A 5,920-nucleotide genomic window follows, 5' to 3' on the forward strand; every position below is an offset into this window, starting at 1 on the left:
ACTTGCTTATTTATTTAACGTTTTCAAGAAAAAAAACATTTCAAACGTGTCTGAAATACATTTAACAAGCCATTCCTTAAAAAATATTACAAGTGTTAGTTCGTCAATGCGATGAAATTGTAATGGTAATTTGATTTACTTTTTATAATTCTTATTTTAGTTCATTCAATGGCCTCTATAAATTATCATTAAAAAATAATTTGACATAAATTCATTAAGCTTCCGTTCAAGCTTCCGAAAGTAAATTGAAAGGAAAACAGTTTTTTAATTGAATACTATGTACAGGCGCGGATCTAGGAATTTCTCACTTTGAAAATTTTGTCGACCTTTTTTTTGTTTTAGGTCAACCAAATTGATTTTTTTGAGCTCTCCCAAATCCGTATAAAGACCCTAATTTGACAAAACTTTTGGCTCCGCAGCCATATTTGTAAAAAAAGCCAAAAAGGCGTTTTTATGCATTTTTTGGAAAATTTCTTCCAAAAATCGAGTTATTTTTTGGCGCGCGCTACCCTCAAAATTAGTATATATTGGCGCCAAGGGCACCTTTAGAAAAGTTTTAGAATTTAGGCTCCGTCACCAAAAATGGATGTCTCAAAATAGTAAAAAGGGGTTGGCAGGGTGTCGAATCCGTGAGGGGGGGGGGGACGGACGCTACTGACTATGGATCCTATGTTGGGACGCTGAGTACCCAATCTGAAAAAATCGATTTTGTTTCGAGATAGATTGTGTCATATTGGTTAAAAGGTTGAGCGAACTGATTTCGCAGCAAAAAAAGTAAAAGTTGTCCTAGAAGTATCTGTTCCGACCACGTAATGTGTTGGAAGTATGTATTCTGTGAAATACATGTCTTTTAACTCAAAATCAAGTACCACAAAGACGTTTCCTGACAATTCGTAGTCATTGCTGAACAAAATTTTGCATCGCAGCAATTTCAAAGGAACTAGTATTGATATATCATGGTTTTGATAGGGTTGATTTTCATCAAGCGTATGTTGACAAATTTACATCGTATTAAAGAAACAAAAAATATATTTGTGAACATATTGCTTTAATATTCAAATGTAGAAGCGCTGAAATTGAATATAAAAAATGATTTTTCTTTAAAAAATCAAATTTGGAGTTAACTAAGAAGAAGACGTCAAAAGTTCAGTTGCAAAGCTGTGAAAAAAATATATAATCGATTTGTACTCTTCTCGATAATGGAAAACTCTGCTTCCATTGGAGGAAATATCTGATGACTGGAAATTATTTTATTTATTCAAATTTAAGCGAGAAATGGACGTATGAGTGCATTAATCAATTTTGATCAAAACTATCGATTCTCGCGTGACCAAAAATACAAACAAAAATTGTTTTAATCACTTCAATTTGGTAAAAAGCTGCATTTAATTCGCCTACGTACAGTCTGACTGACCCAAATGAGGAAAATTCTGAGAACGGGTTGAATAAAAACATAGAATTACTTCATATTGGAAACACGAATGTTGACTTGCCGTGAGAATTTCGAAATTTACTATTGAACAAAATTAAGCGCAAGTTCAGGTTTTTTCCCGGTAAAATACCTGTTTTTTAGGTTAAGTTTGGACAATATTCACTGGGAATAATAAAAAAACTTTTTCGTAGACCATGAGCAAATGACCCGAGCTACCCTCCAAAAAGTGAATAACAATTGATTTCAAAGAATTAACAGGGTTTTCCGGGTACGAAAATGCCTGTTTTAACCATCTGCCTTAAGTTTTGAATCGGAATCAAGTCTCAAATAATCGGAGGATAAATTTGTTCTTGTAAAAGTAAATTTTCAACGTTTCCGTCCCCAGAGAGGTAGAGTTTTAGTCAAACTGTAAAATTACTTACGTTCGAAATCAAAAACACAAATTTTTAATCCAATAAATTGATTGACCAGAGCTAGCGCACTATGCAAAGCAAGTTTTTTTCATCATTCGACCCTGTTTAGTAGGATAGCTTAAAAACAGAAGCTTTCTCAAACTCTTAAATCAACAAGAAGTGTGTCAGATAACCGAAGTTGATAAAACTAAATTTTTGAACTTCAGTCTTCAAACATAAGTCGCTTGTCTCGATAAACAGTTTTTACGGACAGATGTAAGGATAGGTCCTTGCGTTTGACCGAAAACTGCTCAGAGGTTTACTTATTTTATAGCCGGACAAACGACAACTTTTGCATTATAATTTAGGCTGCTGCACTTTATTAAAAATTTTAAAAACAAGCATGAAAAATGGCGTTGATTGACAGCGCTTTTTAGCAATCGAATCTAATTTACTGGACACACCTGCGATTGCAACTATCAAGAAAAAGTATCAAATATTTTTGTCATAGCCGAATTGACCAGCAACAAATTTTTTGTAGAACTCAAATAAGTTTTCAACTGACTTTTTTTTTATTTTGGCGTTTAAAGAGCACACACAGCAACTAATTTTTGTGACCCTCATGCACTTATGTGTCTCACTGGCGTCTACACTGCAAAAAGTAAGCTGCTTTGCCCAATGTAAATCCGCGTGGAAAGGCTCTGTATTTTGCTTCTATTATCCGGCCTAACAGACCAATCAAACTTGTGCAATGATGCGTGAGCACTACTTCATAACTTAAGTGGATCGTAAAACGTAAAAAAAACTGTAAATCAATACGGTACTTGCACCCACTGGCTGTAGGTAAACGTCACTGTCGCTTAAACAATTAATTTAATAGTCATATGACTTTACGTCATGTATAAACACAAAATATAAACGGGTTATCGGAACATAAATTGACCTCTACACTGCATTCTCCCTTCGAAATAATTCAATCCAAAAAATTTCTAGTAAATTATGCATCTGATTGATCATAAGCAATCTAAACTATAATAGTTTGTCATTTTGGTTGCACAATCGTCGGTTACATATGCCCCTGTTCTTTCCCTTCTTTGATGGATCACAAATTCTCGTGTTCCTCTTAAGTTTGACGATGGTCGTCCTCCATCATGCTTGTGGCTGAAATTTTGTCAGCAAGGTCAAAGTCGTCCGTTGCAAAAGACCGCTCGAGTCGCCGGTAAGTTTGATTTCGTCTGCCGTTCCGTGTAACATTGCGTATGCTCCTCTTGCTGAGTTTAATCGGCGTGCTGATTTTGACTCCCCGAGCCATGAGCACCGTTCAACCCATGTCCTTTCCGATTCGTATCAGCAATTCTCTCCCAGTCTGGGCTTTTGCCACCCGTGTCCTGTGTATTTCGGCCTGCGCAATGTCCACTAACTTAGGTTGGAATTTTTTCGGCTATTCCTAATTGTAATCTCCAGCCCTTAGTATAGATATTGTTATTGAAAACCATCTATGACGTTCCCCGTCAAATCCGTAACTGATGGGCCCCCGATGTATGCTTAACGATGCGACGCAGTGTGTTCAGTACGTCGGCAAAATGTCCTGACACGTCTTTGTTAAGTCCAGTAAGGTCCACCTGTATGTAATCCTGTCCCCAGTAGAAGCGGCACATTTCTCTTTCGAAATGCGTGTCTTCGGCACTTCATTTTTTGGGTTCGGAATCTTCTTTGGGGAAGTCGGTGTTAATGGTTTCTTCGCCCTGTCCCCCACACCGATGTTGCCTCCTCCTCTGTACCTATTCACTGTTCTCAGTACGACCTTCGATGAAGCTTTTCACTGCTTCCCTAACTCTTCGTCAGAGGTATACCGAGCCAATAAAATTGCTTCTGTCAACAACCTCTCCCCAAAAAGTTTGGTGGTTTTTTTTTCTAGTGATGGCCGTCTATAATGGCGAGTGACCATCGTGGGCTGTGAAGTACCGGTTTTCTGCTGAACCCCTGTGCTCTTAGAAGATGATGTACTCACCCCCTCTTCCTTGGCGTCCATCGGCGTAGCCCTCAGCGACGACAGTTTGCCCCCTGTGGGTTGAGGTTCTTGGGTATCCATCTCTTGCGAATCAGGGTATCCGTCTTCATCCTCCTCTGTATCCTCACCGCCCTCTTTTGCTGATGATATTGCCACCGGACTAGTTGGAAGCCCAGTTGTCTCCTACCGGAGCACGCTGCCATCCTCTGGGCTCGAATAAGGTACAATCACTCTTTTGGTCAGCATCTTATTCGACGGAATCGCGTGTAGCTTTTTTGTTGTCACACTTGGCTTAGCACCCTCAGCTAACGTCTCTGACACCAACGGCTGAGGCGTAGGGCACTTCGATATTGCTTTTATACCAAATAGGCGATTGCCTATTGGGCTCTCGGTAGACATCAGTGCCATCGATGAGCTATCGATAGTTATCGGGTTCTCCGCAGTTCTCCTAGCAACTGAAACGGTTTCTTGAGTGATTCGTCCAGTTGTCTCTTCTGATGCTGGAATTGCTGCAGTTTTGCGGGCATCTTAGTCTTGTTTGCTGCCCTTCTTAGCCGTTGGGCTCTTGAACCGCCCCACTTCCGGTAATGGCGTTCCATCTGTCGGAAATAATTGTTCATTGAGTTGTTCAAAGTAAGGTTCCCATTTCAACCGATCCTTGATATTTCGAAAAATTGTTTAACCTTTTTTCTGGGCTTAAAGCACTAGAGCTTTGTTTGGCTCACACGTTGAAATCTTTGGGACCGCCACATCCGGTACTAACGGTTGAACATTCCCATGCTCTGGCCTACCGTAAGCCTCCATTACCTTTTCGGGAAACATCTTCTTGTTTCGATCTAGAGAAAACAACATTTTTTTCACGCCAAGTTTTGAGTCGAAGCAGTTCTAATGTTGTACAGAGTTTCGTTTAAAGCAAATTTTAGTTTTGGCTTTGGTTTCTGAAAGGAGTAAGCCATAAGCCTTCCCAAAAAGTATGTACTCAACGTTCAACCAGACCCGTGGCCCGATGCATCCCTACAGACGAAAGAATCAATTGTATATTATGTTGTGTAAAAAATTGTCGAGTTGATTCAGCCTCAATTCCCGATCCTTGCTCGGTCCGTATCACCCGCGGTATAGCGTGGACTGTTATGTAATTTTCTACACATTGTTTTATAACCGCCACCGTTGTACGCGTTGTTATTTGAACCGGAGGGATTTTTGAGAAGTCATCGACACAATTCAGTAAGTATTTATTCGCACCCCATGTGAAAGGCAATATACTCAAGAAATCGACTAGTATTTCTTGTTTAGCTTCCTTTGTCGGGTCCGAATTCGCAATGTCAGTACTGAAAATGACAAACTTTAAAATCTTACCGGATTTAATGCACTCTTTGCAATTTTTCGCGGTTATTTGAATCTTTCTATCCATGTGTTGCCACCAGAAGTAACTGTTAGCTATAACACGCATCTTAAAGAGACCCACATTGCCTCTGTGTTGCCTCGGGGCTCGTAATTGAGGCGGAAACATCAATTTGTCCTCCATAAAAAAATGCCATTAGAGGTTTGGAGTTTGGAAGCTTAATTACAAGTAAAGGCCCTTAATTGAGGCGAATTTATTATTTTGTCCTCAATTAACAGGATGCCATTAGAGGTGTGGTGTTTTGAAGCGTAATTACAGAAGTAAGTTTCAAGATTCTGAATCGCCGTATAATCTTTGCTAGTGAAGCGTCAATAATGCTTTTAAGGATCTCATCAGCATTAGTCAAGATTCAGATGAACTCGGCATCAAAAAAACTCGAACAGGATTGATCGAACAGGATTGACGGGAACATTTCCACCGGCATGGTGTGACATTCAGCCGAAGGCTGTCGAGAAGAGTTGGTACTATGAATGGTAATAAAAAGAATTTCCCTGGTGTGCGACCCCAGGTTATTTACAGTAATCGAATCTGAATTCTCGCTGTCTCCAAAAAGTCAACTTTTTGGCAACTTTTATATTTTTCTGCCGGGTAGTGATTTCTAACACAAAATATGATCAAGTGACACTTTTAGAACGCGTCAAAAAAAAATTTTCGCTGTGCATTTTTTTTCGATTACGCAATTC

Source organism: Symsagittifera roscoffensis, chromosome 6 (assembly GCF_963678635.1).
Source record: "Symsagittifera roscoffensis chromosome 6, txSymRosc1.1, whole genome shotgun sequence".
NCBI lineage: Eukaryota > Metazoa > Xenacoelomorpha > Acoela > Convolutidae > Symsagittifera > Symsagittifera roscoffensis.